Source organism: Salvelinus namaycush, chromosome 12 (assembly GCF_016432855.1).
Source record: "Salvelinus namaycush isolate Seneca chromosome 12, SaNama_1.0, whole genome shotgun sequence".
Taxonomy (NCBI): domain Eukaryota; kingdom Metazoa; phylum Chordata; class Actinopteri; order Salmoniformes; family Salmonidae; genus Salvelinus; species Salvelinus namaycush.
The window spans coordinates 43665841-43685477 of record NC_052318.1 but is presented as its reverse complement, the minus strand read 5'-3'; the positions used below and the strand labels follow the sequence as shown (position 1 = coordinate 43685477).

The window sequence follows — 19637 nt, the reverse complement described above, 5'->3', positions numbered from 1 at the left end:
AATATATTTAAAAAAAAAAGTATATTCTGATGATGTTTAGGCCAGCAGAGAAGGCCTTGCTGGCCTGTCACGTTCCTGACCTGTTTTCTGTTAGTTTTGTATGTGTTAGTTGGTCAGGACGTGAGTTTGGGTGGGCAGTCTATGTTTTCTGTTTCTATGTTGGTTTAAAGGGTGACCTGATATGGCTCTCAATTAGAGGCAGGTGGTTGTCATTTCCTCTGATTGAGAGTCATATTAAGGTAGGTGTTTTCACACTGTTTGTTGTGGGTGGTTGTCTTCCGTGTCTGTGTATGTTGCGCCTCACGGGACTGTTTCGGTATGTTTGTTCGTTCGGTTTTTGTGTAGTCTGTTTTCCCGGTTCGTGCGTTCTTCGTGTTACATGTAAGTTCTTACGTTCAGGTCAGTCTACATCGTTTATTGTTTTGTTAGTTAGTCAAGTATAGTTTGTTTTCGTCTTGTTTAAATAAATATCATGTCATATCACAACGCTGCGCCTTGGTCGAATCACTACTCCTCCTCTTATGAAGAGGAGGAGGAACACCGTTACATGGCCCTGACGGCCCACCACTGATTGCCGCTACAATTGTCTCGACATTCTATTGTAATCTGTGGCAAACCTGTGGCAACAATATGTATTTCCACTAGTGGCAAACAGTTTACAAGAACTTGTTTCTGGTGAACACAGTCTCATGACTAGTAACCATTGAGGACCATTCAAGTGGAGAAAAAAATCTGTTGGAAATGGAAACCAAGCGATCTACCTACTAAATTTGTCCAGTGAGTGTCTAACTTTAAAAAATTATTTCACCTTTATTTAACCAGGTAGGCTGGTTGAGAACAAGTTCTCATTTGCAACTGTGACCTGGCCAAGATAAAGTAAAGCAGTTCGACACATACAACAACACAGTTACACATGGAATAAACAAACATACAGTCAATAATACTGTAGAAAAAAATATATATACAGCATGTGCAAATGAGAGGTAAGGCAATAAATAGGCCATGGTGGCAAAGTAATTACAATATAGCAATTAGACACTGGAATGGTAGAATGTGCAAGTAGAGATACTGGGGTGCAAAGGAGCAAGATAAATAAATAAATACAGCATGGGGAGGAGGTAGATTGGATGGGCTATTTACAGATGAGCTATGTATTGATTTAACTTGCTAATAAACGTTGAATTGTGTTAGCTAATTGATGCCTTGTTAGCAATGTCATGTTTTATGGCAGTTTCCCAACTCCAGTCCTTGAGTACACCCAAGAACAGCACACATTTTTGTTGTAGCCCTGGACAAACTCACCTGAATCAACTCATTGATGGCTTGATGATTGGTTGAATCAGGTGTGCTTGTCCCAGGCTACAACAAAAATGTGTGCTGTTTGGGGTACTCGAGGATTGGAGTAGGGAAACACTGTTCTATGGGATAATAATAAAGAATAATTTATTACATTTCTATAGCGCAATTCATAACAATCTCAAAGCGCTTCAAAATCAAAAACAAACAAGCAATACTTCATGAGTAGCCTAGCTATAGTTGTCTTAAATCACAGGACGTTGGTCAGGGAGATGGTTGATGTAGATGGAGTCTGGTGACGATCTTGTAGAGGGCTACTCGGGGAAACCGGCCTGAGTCGTGTAGAAACTGGACTTCTCCTCCTTCACACTCCCACTTGGGTGATGCCTCAGCAACTTGGGCGCCAGAAAGCTCACCCCACGCAGTTCAGAGTAGCATCCAGTCGTCCTCACTACGAGCCCTCTTCCCCAGCACTGCATTCCTCTACGGCATCTCCCATTCCTTTCCATCTTCAAGGGACTCTTCAATTGATGTTTTCAAAAGAACCAGAAGCCAGGTGAAACAAAAAAAGCTGGTACAGTGTCCAGATGCATCACTGGAACAAAAACTCTTAGCCAGCTGCTACCTAGACAAGCCAGAAAAGAGTTGACCTGCCAGTCTATCTGCAAATCTGTGTGTCAAAACAACCAGAAATATGCAATTTAAAGTCAATGTTATAAAAAACAACCGATTAAAAAAGCATCATAAAAAAACAGAAACAAAAATATAAATGCAACATAAAGTGTTGGTCCCATGTCTCATGTGCTAAAATAAAAAATTGCAGAAATGTTCCATATACACAAAAAGCTTATTTCTCTCAAATTTTGTGCACAAATTTGTTTACATCCCTGTTAGTGAGCATTTCTCCTTTGCCAAGATAATCCATCCACCTGACAGGTGTGGCATATCAAAAGGCTGATTAAACAGCATTGCTGAGGAGTAATTTTGTCTGTAATAAAGCCCTTTTGTGGGGAAAAACTCATTCTGATTGGCTGGGCCTAGCTCCCCACTGGGCGGGCTTGGCTGCCAAGTGAGTGGGCCTATGCCCTCTAAGGCCCACCCATTCCTGCCCCCCGTGCCCTGTCATGTGAAATCCATAGATTAGGGCCTAATAAATGTATTTCAGTTGACTGATTTCCTTATCTGAACTGTAACTCAGTAAACTCTTCGAAATTGTTGAACGCTGAGTTGATATTTTTGTTCAGTATATTTTCAGGAGCTCTCTGTTTAGGCAACTATCAGTTCATAGACTGAAACTTTGCTATATCAGTTTCAACCTTTCAGTGCCACCGACTAGCTAGCTAGCTAGTGCCAGGTGTTTAACTAGCTGGATAGTTAACGTTAGTTATCATGTTTTTGCACATTGAATGTGATAGCTGCCACACCCTGATCTGTTTCACCTGTCTTTGTGCTTGTCTACACCCCCCTCCAGGTGTCACCTATCTTCCCCCAGTGTATTTATACCTGTGTTCTCTGTTGCCAGTTAGTTTTGTTCATCAAGCCTACCAGCGGTTTTCCCCTTGCTCCTGTCTTTTTCTCGTTCCTGTTTTTCTGGTTTTGACCATTCTGCCAGCCCTGACCCTGAGCCTGCCTGACGTTCTGTACCTTGTCACACCACCCGTGATTATTGACCTCTGCCAGCCCTGAGCCTGCCTGACGTTCTGTACCTTGTCACACCACCCGTGATTATTGACCTCTGCCAGCCCTGACCCTGAGCCTGCCTGACGTTCTGTACCTTGTCACACCACCCGTGATTATTGACCTCTGCCAGCCCTGACCCTGAGCCTGCCTGACGTTCTGTACCTTGTCACACCACCCGTGATTATTGACCTCTGCCAGCCCTGACCCTGAGCCTGCCTGACGTTCTGTACCTTGTCACACCACCCGTGATTATTGACCTCTGCCAGCCCTGACCCTGAGCCTGCCTGACGTTCTGTACCTTTTGGACTCTGATCTGGATTACTGACCTCTGCCTGCCTGTCGTTTTGCCTGCCCCCTGTTCTAGTAATAAACTTTTGTTACTTCGACACTGTCTGCGTCTGGGTCTTCTCCTGAAACGTGATAATAGCTGATGATTTGCTGGATATTTTAATCACATTATTTTGAATGATGACATTGCTGTCTTTTAATTCCATGCATGTCAACATGCTAGCGTCACTGTTGAGTAGCATGTGTTAGCTAGTACGCACAATAGCTAAGGTAGCAACAATATGACTTGACATCAAAGCAAAACTTCCCTTTTGCAGATGAATACCATTTCCTTACCCGTGGTGTTGGAAGAGGATGCAGCAACATCCTGGAAAAATGTTTGTGGTGCACTCACTCATAACACTTTCTTTCAGTGATACATGAGCGTATCGTCTTTGTTTTCCCCCTTATCAATCTACACACAATACCCCATAATGACAAAGAAAAAACTGGATTTTATACGTTTTTAAGTATTCAGACCCTTTACTCACTACTTTGTTGAAGCACCCTTGGCATCAATTAAAGCCTTGAGTCTTCTTTGGATATAATGCTACAAGCTTGGCACACTTGTATTTGGGGAGTTTCTCCCATTCTTCTCTGCAGATCCTCTCAAGCTTTGTCAGGTTGGATGGGGAGCGTCGCTGCACAGCTATTTTCAGGTCTCTCCATAGATGTTTGATCGGGTTCAAGTCCGGGCCCTGGCTTGGCCACTCAAGGACATTCAGAGACTTGTCTTGAATGTGTGCTTAGGGTCGTTATCCTGTTGGAAGGTGAACCTTCGCCCCAGTCTGAGGTCCTGAGCTCTCTGGAGCAGGTTTTCATCAAGGTTCTCTCTGTACTTTGCTCCGTTCATCTTTCCCTCGATCCTGACTAGTCTCTCAGTCCCTTCCGCTGAAAAACATCCCCACAGCATGATGCTGCCACCACCATGCTTCACTGTAGGGATGATGCCTGGTTTCTTCCAGATGTGACACTTGGCATTCAGGCCAAAGTGTTCAATCTTGGTTTCATCAGACCAGAGAATCTTGTTTCTCATGGTCTGAGAGTCCTTTAGGTGCCTTTTGGCAAACTCCAAGCGGGCTGTCATGTACCTTTACTGAGGAGTGAATTTCTTATACATTTGCAAAGATTTCTAAATGTCTGTTTTCACTTTGTCATTATGGGGTATTGTGTGTAGATTGATGAGGAAAAAATGTTATTTAATCCATTTTAGAATAAGGCTGTAATGTAACAAAATGTGGAAAAAGGGAAAGGGTCTGAATACTTTCCGAATGCACTGTATATGTCATGGGATGTATAGACAATATGAGCAGTATATGGATAGAATATGTAGTATGTCTGAAGAATAGTATATGTACAGCAATAGTTAAAGAGGATAGGCCTTGACTATAATATAGTATATACATATGAAGTGGGTTAAACAGCATGTAAACATTATTAAAGTGACCAGTGTTCCATGACTATGTACATAGGGCAGCAGTTTCTAAGGTGCATGATAGAGTAACCGGGTGGTAGCCAGCTAGTGACAGTGACTAAAGTTCAGGGCAGGGTACTGGGATGAGGCCGGCTAGTGGTGACTATTTAACAGTGGCCTTGATGGCCTTGAGATAGAAGCTGTTTTTCAGTCTCTTGGTCCCAGCTTTAATGCACCTGTACTGACCTCGCCTTCTGGATGGTAGCGGTGTGAACAGGCCGTGGCTCGGGTGGCTGAGGTCCTTGATGATCATTATGGCCTTCCTGTGACACCTGATGCTGTAGGTGTCCTGGAGGGCAGGCAGTGTGGCCCTGATGATGCATTGGGCAGACCGTACCACCCTCCGGACAGCCTTGGACTGTGAAGTTTCCATACCAGGCGGTGATACAGCCTGACAGGATGCTCTCAATGGTGCATCTGTAAAAGTTTGTGAGGGTCTTAGGGGCCAAGCCAATTTTCTTCAGCCTCCTGAGGTTGAAGAGGCGATGTTGCGCCTTCTTCACCACACTGTCTGTGTGGGTGGACCATTTCAGATTGTCAGTTATGTGTACGCAGAGGAACTTGAAGCTTTTCACCTTCTCCACTGTGGCTTTGTCAATGTGGATGGTGGCATGCTCCCTCTGCTGTATCCTGAAGTCCACGATCAGCTCCTTCATTTTGTTGATGTTGAGAGACAGGTATTTTCCTGGCACCACTACACCAGGGCCCTCACCTCCTCCCTGTAGGCTGTCTCGTCGTTGTTGGGGGGCGATCCGTCAGGAAGTCCAGGCCCCAGTTTGGAAAGGAATCCTACTTGAAAACGTTGCAGAGAAAAAAAATCCAGTTTTACTCATCATTAAACAGTCAAATAGACATGAAACATGAACCCCGCACAGGGCGGGGTTCAGACCCAGGGCCCGGAGATTAATGATGAGCTTGGAGGGTACTATGGTGTTGAAGGCTGAGCTGTAGTCAATGAACAGCATTCTTACATAGGTATTCCTCTTGTCCAGATGGGTTAGGGCAGTGTGCAGTGCGATGGCGATCGCATCATCCGTGAATCTATTGGGGCGGTATGCAAATTGCAGTCCGTCTAGGGTGTCGGGTAAGGTGGAGGTGCTATGATCTTTAACTAGCCTCTTGAAGCACTTCATGATGAAAGAAGTTAGTGCTACAGGGAGATAGTCATTTAGCTCAGTTACCTTCACTTTCTTGTGTACAGGAACAATGGTGGACATCGTGAAGCAAGTGGTGACAATAGACTGGGATAGGGAGAGATTGAATATGTCCATAAACACTCCAGCCAACTAGTCTGTGCATGCTCTGAGGGGGCGGCAGGTAGCCTAGTGGTTAGAGAGTTGGGCCACCGAAAGTTTGCTGGATCAAATCCCGAGCTGACAAGGTAAAAATCTGTCGTTCAGCCCCTGAGAAAGGCAGTTAACCCACCGGGCACCGTGGATGTCGATTATGGCAGCCCCCCGCACCTCTCTGATTCAGAGGGGTTGGGTTAAATGCACAAGACACATTTCAGTTGAATGCATTCAGTCGTAAAACTGATTAGGTATCTTTCCCCCGTTAATACGCTTTAATGTCTTACTTACATGGGCCACGGAGAACGAGAGCTCATAGTCCACGGGAGCGGTGATGGCCTACATCAGCGGCACTGTGTTTCCTCGAAGTGGGCAAAGAAGCTGTTTAGCTTGTACGGGGAGCAAGACGTCGGGTTCTGCGATGTGATTGTCTGGAGTCGTTGAATTGTGACTCCACTTTGACTCTGTACTGACATTTTGCCTGTTTGATTGCCGTACGAAGGGCATAACTGGACTGTTTGTACTCAAACAAATTCCCAGTCACCTTGTCTGTTTAAATGCAGTGGTTCACACTTTCAGTTTTGCATGAATGCTGCCATCTATCCACAGTTTTTGGTTTGGATAGGTTTTAATACTCAGTGGGAACAACATCCCCTATACACTTCCTGATGAACTCAGTCACTGTGTCAGTGTATATGTCAATGTTATTCTCAGAGGCAACCGGGAACATATCCCAGTCAGCGTGATCAAATAGTCTGAAGCATGGATTCCAATTGGTCAGACCAGCGTTGAACAGTCCTTACCACAGGTACATCTTGTTTGAGTTTTTGCCTAGGAAGGGAGGAGAAGGATGGAAGCGTGATCTGATTTTCCGAAGGGAGGGTGGGGGAGGACCTTGTAGCCGTACCGGAAGGGAGAGTAGCAATAAATGGAGAGTTCTTGATTTATTTAAGTCCCCAGCTACAATAGATACAGCCTCAGGATATGCGGTTTCCAGTTTGCACAAAGTCCAGTGTTGTTCCTTGAGAGCCGTTGTGGTATCTGCTTGAGGGGGAATATATGAGGCTGTGACAATGATCGAAGATAATTACCTCGGGAGGAAATGCGGTCTGCATTTGATTGTAATGGTCAGGTGAACAAAAGGATTTGAGTTCCTGTACGTTAATCATGAAAACTTACACCTCTGCCTTTCTTTTTCCCAGAGGGTACTTTATTCCTGTCTGCGCAATGTACTGAGAACCCAGCTGGCTGTATGGATAGGAACAGTACAGCTGAAGAGAGCCTTGATGTCCTACACAGTTTTTGTGTAATTTTATGATTTCATGTCTATTGACTGTTTAATGATGAGCAAAACTGGAAATTTCTTCTCTGCAACGTTTTCAAATAGGATTCCTTTCCAAATAGCCTATATTTTCGTATTGCATTACTTGCTAACTTCATATGTTTTATTAGTTCCAATATACCTCCAGTGTTGTTGAATGGTTGCTTGGACAGTTGCTGAGGCTGTGTTTTTTGTCTGTTATCATTGAAAACACTTTATTTCAGATGCAGCAGTCTTAGCTACTTAGCCAGCTAGCATTGCTAGCTTTAGCACCATAGATACAGGCAGAGAGACTAGGATTCTGTAATGATTTGCCTGTACATTTCATAATAAATGTTTTGTTCTTCTAACAGGCCTACATATTGTTTGAACTGTTGTTTAAGATGCTAACATGAAACTTGGCTATTATTGTTGCAAGCACTATTATTTTGGATGTAGCAATCAGGCTAGCTAGCAAGCTAACTAGATACAGTAACTCTGTGTTATAGCATTTCTAGTTAGCGCCTAATTATTTTTGTGTACTGCAGTTGATTGGTGACAAACATATATGAACATATATTCAGCATGACACTCATGCAAGCATTATAATATATTTACAATCCAAAATTAATGTGAAATGGATTTATAACTTACGACACAAGCAATATATTTAGGCTAAGATTAATCTGGGCTTGATAGCCAGCTAGCTAAACTAACTGAGAAATGCACCATGGAATTTGTAATATGCTGTAGACGAGGGCAATACAGAAGCTTCCAAATGCCAAAATACGAGGAATCGTGCAGTATGATTAACAAAAACGATAAAACATCAAAATGTTTTTCAAATCGTACAGCAAGAGTGCTCCCTGTTGAACTGTCTGAAGCTGTGCAGTAGAGAGGAGAAGCTAGATAATCCCGACAAGGAGTTCTGCAGTCACTGCAAAGCTCGCAGAGACTCCATGAGGAAATTGGAGATCTGAAAAATTCCACCGATAGAATTATCCTACATTGGCGGACAAGGGTAAAAGCTCCAGACCAATGTTGGCTTTCCTCAGGGGAACCCGGACCTGACCCAGTATATCATCGGCCCAAAACAGAGGCTCAAGATGTACAACCTCTAATCACAATGAGGGTCTGGATGGTGGTCACGACATAGGAACGACATAAGAACGCCATCAAACAGGGCTGGTACAAGTTTGGCAAAAAGGAGATGTCAGACATCTCCACCTCCTCAGTCAAGTCCTCTTGTCACGATCGTTATAATGAGTGGACCAAAGCGCAGAGTGATCTGGGTTCCACATCTTTTTATTTCTAGGTGAAATTCACAGCAAAACAAAACAATAAATCGCAAAACGAAAACGTGAAGCTACTATAGTGCTCGCAGGCAACTATACATAGTCAAGATCCCACAAAGTACCATGGGGAAATGGCTGCCTAAATATGATCCCCAATCAGAGACAACGATAAACAGCTGCCTCTGATTGGGAACCATACCAGGCCAACATAGATGTATAAATCACCTAGATAACCCACCCTAGTCACACCCCGACCTAACCAACATAGAGAATATAAAGCTCTCTATGGTCAGGGCGTGACACCTCTGCCGCCTGCATCTTATTCTACTCCTCTCTGTGAGGGGTGGCAGGACTCAAGGGGGAGTTATATGTGTGTGTGAGCTTTCCCAAAATATATTTGTCTACAGATTTGTATTTTAGATTTGTTTGAAATGTCTACAGCCTATAAATTATCCATGAGGTGCAAGCTCTTATTTAACCTAATTTCCCTTTTGTCATTCTGTTTCATTAAGTCAGATACAAATTAAGCTAGTATAAAGAACATGATTTAACCACTTAAATGTGTTGCCATCCTAGATTTTATTAGTGCTACCCTGAAACCCCAGTGACCTCAACTGTTTCCATGTACAGTACCAGTCAAAAGTTTGGACACACCTACTCATTCAAGGGTTTTTCTTTATTTTTACTATCTTCTACTTTGTAGAATAATAGTGAAAACATCAAAACTATGAAATAACACATATGGAATCATGTTAAAACCCAAAAAGTGCTAAAAAAATCCAAATATATTTTATATTTGAGATTCTTCAAAGTAGCCACCCTTTGCCTTGATGACAACTTTGCTCACTCTTGGCATTCTCTCAACCCGCTTCATGAGGTAGTCACCTGGAATAAATTTCAATTAACAGGTGTGCCTTGTTAAAAGTTAATTTGTGGAATTTCTTTCCTTCTTAATGCGTTTGAGCCAATCATTTGTGTTGTGACAATGTAGGGGTGGTGAACAGAAGATCCAAGTCCATATTATGGCAAGAACAGCTCAAATAAGCAAAGAGAAACAATAGTCCATCATTAAATCAAATCAAATCAAATTATATTTGTCACATGCGCCAAATATAACAGGTTAAATGCTTACTTACAAGCCAACAATGCAGTTTTAAGAAAAATACAAAAAAAGTAACACATAATTAAAGAGCAGCAGTAAAATAACAATAACGAGGCTATATACAGGGGGTACCGGTACAGAGTCAATGTGCGGGGTTTATTATTCAGCGAGTCTTATGGCTTGAGGGTAGAAGCTGTTTAGAAGCCTCTTGGACCTAGACTTGTCGCGCTGGTACCGCTTACCGTGCGGAAGCAGAGAGAACAGTCTATGACTAGGGTGGCCGGAGTCTTTGACAATTTTTAGGGCCTTCCTCTGACACCGCCTGGTATAGAGGTCCTGGATGGCAGGAAGCTTGGCCCCAATGATGTACTGGGCCGTACACACTATCCTCTGTAGGGCTTTGCGGTCAGAGGCCGAGCAGTTGCCATACCAGGCAGTGATGCAACCAGTAAGGATGCTCTCGATGGTGCAGCTGAACCTTTTGAGGATCTGAGGACCCATGCCAAATCTTTTCAGTCTCCTGAGGGGGAATAGGTTTTGCCGTGCACTCTTCACGACTGTCTTGGTGTGCTTGGACCTTGTTAGCTTGTTGGTGATGTGGACACCAAGGAACTTGAAGCTCTTGACCTGCTCCACTACAGCCCCATCGATGAGAATGGGGGAGTGCTCGGTCCTCTTTTCCTGTAGTCCACAATCATCTCCTTTGTCTTGATCACATTGAGGGAGAGGTTGTTGTCCTGGCACCACACGGCCACTCTGACCTCCTCCCTGTAGGGTGTCTCATCGTTGTCGGTATTCAGGCCTACCACTGATGTGTCATCGGCAAACTTAATGATGGTGTTGGAGTTGTGCCTGGCCATGCAGTCATGAGTGAACAGGGAGTACAGGAGGGGACTGAGCATGCACGCCTGAGGGGCCCCTGTGTTGAGGATCAGCGTGGCTGATGTGTTGTTACCCACCCTTACCACCTGGGGGCGGCCCGTCAGGAAGTCCAGGATCCAGTTGCAGAGGGAGGTGTTTAGTCTCAGGGTCCTTAGCTTAGTGATGAGCTTTGAGGGCACTATGGTGTTGGAGGCCGATATGTAGTCAATGAATAGCATTCTCACATAGGTGTTCCTTTTGTCCAGGTGTGAAATGGCAGTGTGGAGTGCAATAGAGATTGCATCATCTGTGGATCTGTTGGGGCGGTATGCAAATTGGAGTGACCAGCCTTTCAAAGCACTTCATGGCTACAGACATGAGTGCTACGGGTCAGTAGTCATTTAGGCAGGTTACCTTAGTGTTCTTGGGCACAGGGACTATGGTGGTCTGCTTGAAACATGTTGGTATTACAGACTCAGACAGGGAGAGTTGAAAATGTCAATGAAGACACTTGCCAGTTGGCCAGCGCATGCTTGGAGTACACGTTCTGGTAATCCGTCTGGCCCTGCGGCCTTGTGAATGTTGACGTGTTTAAAGATGTTACTCACATCGGCGAGCATAGAAGTAATTTAGCTCGTCTAGTAGGCTCGTGTCACTGAGCAGCTCGCGGCTGTGCTTCCCTTTGCAGTCTGTAATAGTTTGCAAGCCCTACCACATCCAGCGAGCATTGGAGCCGGTGTAGTGCAATTCAATTGTAGTCCTGTATTGACGCTTTGCCTGTTTGATGGTTCGTCGGAGGGCATAGCGGGATTTATTACAAGCTTCCGGGTTAGAGTCCCGCTTCTTGAATGCTGCAACTCTACCCTTAAGCTCAGTGGGGATGTTGACTGTAATCCACGGCTTCTGGTTGGGGTATGTACATACAGTCACTGTGAGGATGACGTCATCGATGCACTTATTGATGAAGCCAGTGACTGATGTGGTGTACTCCTCAATGCCATCGGAAGAATCCCGGAACATATTCCAGTCTGTGATAGCAAAACAGTCCTGCAGTTTAGCATCTGCTTCATCTGACCACTTTTTTATTGAGCGAGTCACTGGCATTTCCTGCCCTAGTTTTTGCATGTAAGCAGGAATCAGGAGAATAAAATTATGGTCAGATTTGCTAAATGGAGGACAAGGGAGAGCTTTGTACGCATCTCTGTGTGTGGAGTGAAGGGGGTCTAGAGTTTTTTCCCCTCTGGATGAGCGTTTCTCTCTTTGCTTATGGCCGTATACAGCTCATTCATTGAGTGCGGTCTTAGTGCCAGCATTGGTTGGTGGTGGTAAATAGACAGCTATGAAGAATATAGATGAAAACTCTCTAGGTAGATAGTGTGGTCTACAGCTTATCATGAGATATTCTACCTCAGGCGAGACTTCCTTAGACATCGTGCACCAGCTGTTGTTTACAAATATACATAGACCGCCACCCCTTGTCTTACCAGAGGCTGCTGTTCTATCCTGCTGATACAGTGTATAACAGCTGGATGTTATTCATGTCGTCGTTCAGGCACGACTCGGTGAAACATAAGATATTACAGTTTTTAATGTCCCGTTGGTAGAATATACGTGCTTGTAGTTCGACCACTTTACTATCCAGCGATTGTACGTTGGCCAATAGTACCGATGGCAAAGGCAGATTAGCCACTCGTTGCCATATCCTTACAAGGCACCCCGATCTCCTTCCATGATACCTCTGTCTCTTTCTCCTCCAAATGAAGGATGAGGGCCTTGTCGGGTGTCTGGAGTAAATCCCTCTCGTCCGACTCATTAAAGAAAAATTATTAGTCCATTTCAAGTTGAGTAATCGCTGTTCTGATGTCCAGAAGCTATTTTTGGTCATAAGAGACGGTAGCAGCAACATTATGTACAAAATAAGTTACAAACAATGCGAAAAACCAAACAAAATAGCGTGGTTGGTTAAAAGCCCATAAAACGGCAGCCATCCCCCCCGGCGCTATCTTCATTACTTTAAGACATGAAGGTCAGTCAATACGGAACATTTAAAGAAGCCATCAAGCGCTATGATGAGACTGGCGCTAGTGAGGACCGCCACAGGAAAGGAAGACCCAGAGTTACCTCTGCTGCAGAGGATAAAGTCATTATAGTTACCAGCCTCAGAAATTGCAGCCCAAATAAATGCTTCACAGAGTTCAAGTAACAGACACATCTCAACATCAACTGTTCAGAGGAGACTACGTGAATCAGACCTTCATGTACAAATTGCTGCAAAGAAACCACTACCAAAGGACACCAATAATAAGAAGAGACTTGCTTGGGCCAAGAAACACAAGCAATGGACATTAGACCGGTAGAAATCTGTCCTTTGGTCTGATGATTCCAAATTTGAGATTTTTGGTTCCAACCGCTGTGTCTTTGTGAAGCGCTGAGTAGGTGAACGGATTAATACAAACTTTGAGAAATAACGAGGAGCAACCACAATGTGTTTTGTGCGGGGAAGTCCTTAGTAATGAGTCTCTCAAATCGGAACAAATTAAAATGACATGTCCTGACCAAACATCCACAGCATGATGGTAAACCCAGGAAGTTCTTTCAGAACAGGGCAGAATGCTTCAGGAAACAGTGCTTCGACAGTGGAAGAGTAAGTCAGCTAGCAAGGCATTGTTGTCATTTTATAACAGGTGATGATAAGCAGAAATAAGTGAGTACTATTCAATTCAATTCAAGGGGATTTATTGGCATGGGAAACATATGTTTACATTGCCAAAGCAAGTGAAATAGATAATAAACATAACTGAAATAAACAATAAAAAATTAACAGTAAACATTACACTCACAAATGTTCCAAAAGAATAAAGACATTTGAAATGTCATGTTATGTCTATATACAGTGTTGTGCAAATAGTTAAACTACAAAAGGGAAAATAAATAAACATAAATATGGGTTGTTTTTACAATTGTGTTTGTTCTTCACTGGTTGCCCTTTTCTTGTGGCAACAGGTCACAAATATTGCTGCTGTAATTGCACAATGTGGTATTTGACCCAATAGATATGGGAGTTGATAAAATTCGTTTTTTTTCTTCAAATTCTTTGTGGATCTGTGTAATCTGAGGGAAATATGTGTCTCTAATATGGTCATACATCTGGCAGGAGGTTAGGAAGTGCAGCTCAGTTTCCACCTCATTTTGTGGGCAGTGTGCACATAGCCTGTCCTCTCTTGAGAGCCAGGTCTGCCTTCGGCGGCCTTTCTCAACAGCAAGGCTATGCTCACTGAGTCTGTACATAGTCAAAGCTTTCCTTAATTTTTAGTCAGTCACAGTGGTCAGTTATTCGGCCACTGTGAACTCTCTGTTTAAGGCCAAATACCATTCTAGTTTGCTCTGTTTTGTGTTAATTCTTACTATCTCTTGTAGTAGTCGATGTGAGTTTCACTTTCAAACAATCCCATTGTACACAGCTAATAGCCAGCTAGCTAACGTTAGCCAAAGCAAGTTAGCTAGCTACTGATAGTGCAACCATAAGTAACAGTACATATGAAGATGAAACATGATCAGGCCTACTGTGCATCTTGCTGTAGAAATTATTGTTGAACTGTTGCTGTTAAAATACAAGTAATATGTTTTATTCTGAACTGGAATAAACTGATTGAAGCGAGATGCTTTTTGAGGCAAACACACACACATCTATAGCAGAATCTGCCTGCCTGCCTGTGTCTTCTGCCTGTCTGAGAAAGCAGTAGATGTTCTGCTCCAGTTTGGCACCACATACCTATGTGAGTCAGGGTTCTCAACTCTGGCATACTTAAAAAATAAGTACAGAAACAAACTCAATGCTGAGCATGACTTCAGGGTTGCACTGTCAAAAACTGAGCCCAGAATAGACCTGCTTGTTGAAAACTTCAACCGGTCACACACCTCTCATTAGGACTGTGTGCATGTGTGTGTTTTCTGGTCTACGTCTGTGTTAGATGATCAATCAGTTAATTCCAGTTCAGAAGGAAAATTGTTTATTGTATTTTAACAGCAACAGTTCCAACCTAGACAGATATGTAAGAGTGTTTTTAATGGGGAAAAATAAATATGAATAGCTATTTATATAATTTAATTGTTATTTGTCTATATTGCATTTGTTTGAAGTATAAGGGCAATGAAATGTACCGCTTGGGTCCCCGGAAAACACAGAATTTCTCATTTGGGTACCAGGATGAAAAGGTTTAAGAACCCCTGGTCTACAATATAAAATATATTTTGATTTGTTTAGCACTTTTTTGGTTACCACATTATTCCATATGTGTTATTTCATAGTTTTAATGTCTTCACTATTATTCTACAATGTAGAAAATAGTAAAAATAAAGAAAAACCCTTGAATGAGTAGGTGTGTCCAAACTTTGACTAGTACTGTACATTAATCCTAATTCCAGTGTATACACAGGGATAACCCACTGGGCATTTCGAGGCCATTTCGATGTCTAGTTTTAATTTACATTTGGTTGAATTGTCAACTAACGTGAATTCAACAAACAATTGCACCATGTCAATGGATTTAGGTTAAAAGTTGGGTGAAAAAAAGACAGAATTCCCTTATGTTGATGTTTTGCAAATCCAATCAGTTTTACATGTTGATTCAACATCATCACTTTGAAGAAGGAAAAAAAAGACTTACAAACAACTTTGATTCAACCAGTTTCTGCCCAGTGGGAAGGGTTGTCCTGGCACAATTTAGCCTGGCCATCCTTTTGGAACCACAGTGTCCAGAAAGGACGTGACTAGTCAATCATTTCCATACATTTCAGGGACGAGTTGCAACCAATGGTATGTGTTACCTCCACTGTGTGAGGCCAGGATAAACATGCACACGTTGACCTCATTTAACACAGGGCAGCCTGCAGTCTCATTTCCTGTGACTATGCCCAAGCAACGAACAAGGAGTCGGGAAAAGACACAACTTGACCCAGATATCTTTAATAAATGTATTCAAATGTTAGTCAGAATATGTAAGTAGGTTACCGTAACAGGGCAAGGAATTTGTGCTACTTTCCAACATTATTCCAACCCATCCCAAACTTTACTCAGGCAACTATAGTAGCTTTGTTCATGGGTCTGGACACATTGGTCTGCATTAGACATGGACTCTGTGAGGATATTGATGTAGCCATGTATCCATCAGCTGTGACCACTGTGAGAAGTACTGTATCTCCTCAATCACTATTCCAAAATGATATGCTGTCTAGTTCTGGTAGACCACCCCATGTTATGTAAGGTCCTGGTGCATCACTACCTACTAAGTCCTGGACATGTGCACCTCTTCCTGAGTCATCTGGTCCAGAGGAATCGACTCCTCTGGTGTTTGGTCAGACAGGACCTCCGTATGTGTGTGGAGGTGACGAAGTCCTACTTCTTCATCATCTCCTGATGTACATGGTCCCGATATATCCCCTTCTTGGGCAGATGATATTGTTGCATCAAAGTCTTGTGCAAAGGTTCCAAGCATAGAGGCATCATTTCCTAGTTCATCACTCTCTGCTATGTGTGGTTCTGGTCCATCATTGCCTGGTGATTGTGGTCCGATTGTGTCTAGCATCTCACTCAGTAGCGAATGTGATCCTGGTGAATAACGTCCTGCTGTCTCTGGAAAATAATTTGCAAATTAATCTGGTCTTGGAGCATATGGTTGTATTATATCACCCTCTGGTGTGTGTGGTACAGATATGTACAATCCTTGGCTATGTGGTCTATGTTTAGTGGACCCTGTTTCATCCAGACCTGCTCCATTTTGTTGATGTATGTGGTCTATATTCAGCGGATCCTGTTTCATCCAGACCTTCTCCATTTTGTTGGTGTATCTGGTCTATGTTCAGGGGATCCTGTTTCATCCAGACCTGCTCCATTTTGTTGGTGTATGTGGTCTATGTTCCGTGGATCCTGTTTCATCCAGACCTGCTCCATTTTGTTGGTGTATGTGGTCTATGTTCAGGGGATCCTGTTTCATCTAGACCTGCTCCATTTTGTTGGTGTATGTGGTCTATGTTCCGTGGATCCTGTTTCATCCAGACCTGCTCCATTTTGTTGGTGTATGTGGTCTATGTTCAGTGGATCCTGTTTCATCCAGACCTGCTCAATTTTGTTGGTGTATGTGGTCTATGTTCAGTGGATCCTGTTTCATCTAGACCTGCTCCATTTTGTTGGTGTATGTGGTCTATGTTCCGTGGATCCTGTTTCATCCAGACCTGCTCCATTTTGTTGGTGTATGTGGTCTATGTTCCGTGGATCCTGTTTCATCCAGACCTGCTCCATTTTGTTGGTGTATGTGGTCTATGTTCAGGGGATCCTGTTTCATCCAGACCTGCTCCATTTTGTTGGCGTAAAGTTGATCCAATCATGATTATTGCTGTATCTACACCACAACAATGCAGCGTTTTAGAACAGCAAGTCATCCTCCTCGAGAACGGTTTGAAACGTGTTACGGTTATGACCCTCTAGTCTACGGTTACCTGCATGTGAGGGTCTCCATTAGAGGCAACGGTCGCCCGTCTTTACAATTGTTCATCGTTTGCTATCCTACTACAATCAGGTGTCACGTTATTTTTAGAGGTCTGTAGTCGCTTACCTCTGTGTCTTAGACACCGTGGAATTGCCACAGAAACTGTGAAGCCAAAAGAAGGCTACAAAGGCTGCTGTTCCCCACAATGACCTCTCACTGTTGTGCTCATCCTCCACTGTGAAACAGATTGTGTTTCTTCATTAACTATCTGCTTGTCTGTGTGTGTTTGTAGCGATGTATATGAATAGTGTAGAATACCTATACATTTAGTGAGTATGCACCTACCTATTGGAGTAACTGTGATGTTGACCTGGGTTTGGACCATGCGTCTGTTCTGGAAGCCTGAGAATGTATAGGTGTAGGTTCCTGTGTGTTCCTGATTCTCTGGGTTGCGAAGAAGGAGGGATCCGTTGCCCATCAGAACCTGGTCCTGCTCCAGTCTAGCCCGGCCCTCCCAGAGGCTGGTAGTCCGTCTGGTTCTGCTGTCGTAGTTTAGGATGACTGTGGGCTCATTAGTCCTGGTGAAGGTCCATGTGAGGGAGAAGTTCTGGAGGTTCTGTGGAGCCATGCAAGGAATGGACAGCTCTCGACTCTCCAATCAATTCCTCTGCAAGTTTAAACATCACAAATCCTGTGTCAATGAAACCTCTCCCCTTTGTCAACAACCTTCATGACCCCTAAAAAGCACAATATTTAACCATAAGTACCACACTTTTATGAGGCACATATTTAACGTGCCTTTAAATGCCACTATATCTCTGGACAGGTTGTAGGTTATCTCTAGAGACACTAAATAGACTGACCAATAATTCCTAGTTCCTGTTCCAAGGAGCATATCAAATACAAGCTTAGTCAGTTCTTGGTAAAACGCCTTTTCAGGCTAAATCTAGGAGAGAACTTGCTCACTGTGAATTTTCGTGAGACTTGGTTTTATAAACATAACACTGCATTCCCAGGATGTTGATCCATACCTTGCTGCCTCATAGAGACTGTCCACACCTGGGCCTTGTCTGCAGAGATGACAGAGCAGAAGTCGATGTGGTCAGAGACATTACCCACGATCCTTACCGTGCTCTCCACTGTGTTGGAGTCTGGGGTTTTGCTGGTGGAGTTCTGTGTTTCTGGGACAGACACTGGGTCTGTTGTCCGTGCCACCTGAGGGACAGGATAGACGTTCTGAGATGAACAGGAGACAACCTCCCAAGTCATCTCTATTCTCACTGACTGGATGAGAGCTGCAAAATAGAAATAAACTGTTCTTGATAGTGTTGAATAAAGTATGAACCATGAGGTGTTGTTTTTTTACATTGATAACATTAGTTCACTAGCCCTCTAGAGTTTCCATGGCCAATCATGGCATATTATTGTATATCAGTAATGTTTTTTGTTTTATCGAGTGATGCTTGCATTGTTAGTCTGACAACTTCGGTTTTCATGGAAATATGACCCCGGCCCCTGTGGAAACATTGTGTGCCCTGTAAACTACTGCCGGCAGAGCCCAGTTAAGTGTTACAGTGGAAAAAGAGAGTGTTTTATTCCACTCTGCAGTCACGCCCATGAGGGTAGACTAATTAATTATGGAACACTAACAAACACTGTCCCACAAAACTCTGTAATGTTCAATACTAGGCTCAAGCTTTTATTAAACTCTATAGACAATCACACTCCGCTTGGCTCTCCTAAAGAGGTTTGAGGAACAAATATTACAAAACAAATAAACAGACAAATTTAACATAGGGATATTGAGACAGATGTAGACATGGCTAACAAAGCCTGCCCACTGTGAAATAACTGGTTGAATCAACGTTGCTTCCACGTCATTTCAACCCAAAAATTGTAATGTGATTTGAAAACCTAAATCCAATGACAAGGTGATATTTTTTGTTGATTTCACGTTGAAATTATGTTAGTTGTCAACTCAACCAAATGTAAATCAAAACTGTGCCCAGTGGGTGCCATCTTTTTAATGCTTTACACGTCTGGAGAGAATTTGAAATGTGGAATCATACTGATGTCAGAAAGAAGGTGGTGAACTGTCTATTGAGAAATGCTGCATGAAAGAGGAATAAACTAGGAGTAGTTATGGACAGGGATCTGCTGTTTGTACCAGTGGATGACGACAGCACCGGTGGGTTTAAAGCTACAGGGCAGCATGCAGTCCTCATGGAATAGACAGGTCACAAAGGCCTCTGAAAAGCAATGTTTGAAAATTAGAGCCTGCAATTGTCCAATCACTGTTGTGTACGTATCTAATCAAGGGGAATAAATGCCATCTACTGGCCTTTTTGGAAAACCACAGTATTTGTAATTTGTGTTTTAACTTGATAAACAGTGCATTCCCGAAAGTAATGAGACCCCTTGACTTTTTCCAAATGTTGTTACGTTACAGCCTTATTCTGAAATTGATTAAATAAATAAAAATCCTCAATAATCTACACACAATACCACATAATGACAAAGCAAAAACA

General features: G+C 43.1%; 1 pseudogene; it reads right to left on the bottom strand.

The window, feature by feature from the left end:
• Positions 1 to 17231: 17231 nt before the first annotated feature.
• On the bottom strand, positions 17232 to 18514 carry LOC120057573 (annotated as a pseudogene).
• Positions 18515 to 19637: the final 1123 nt, after the last annotated feature.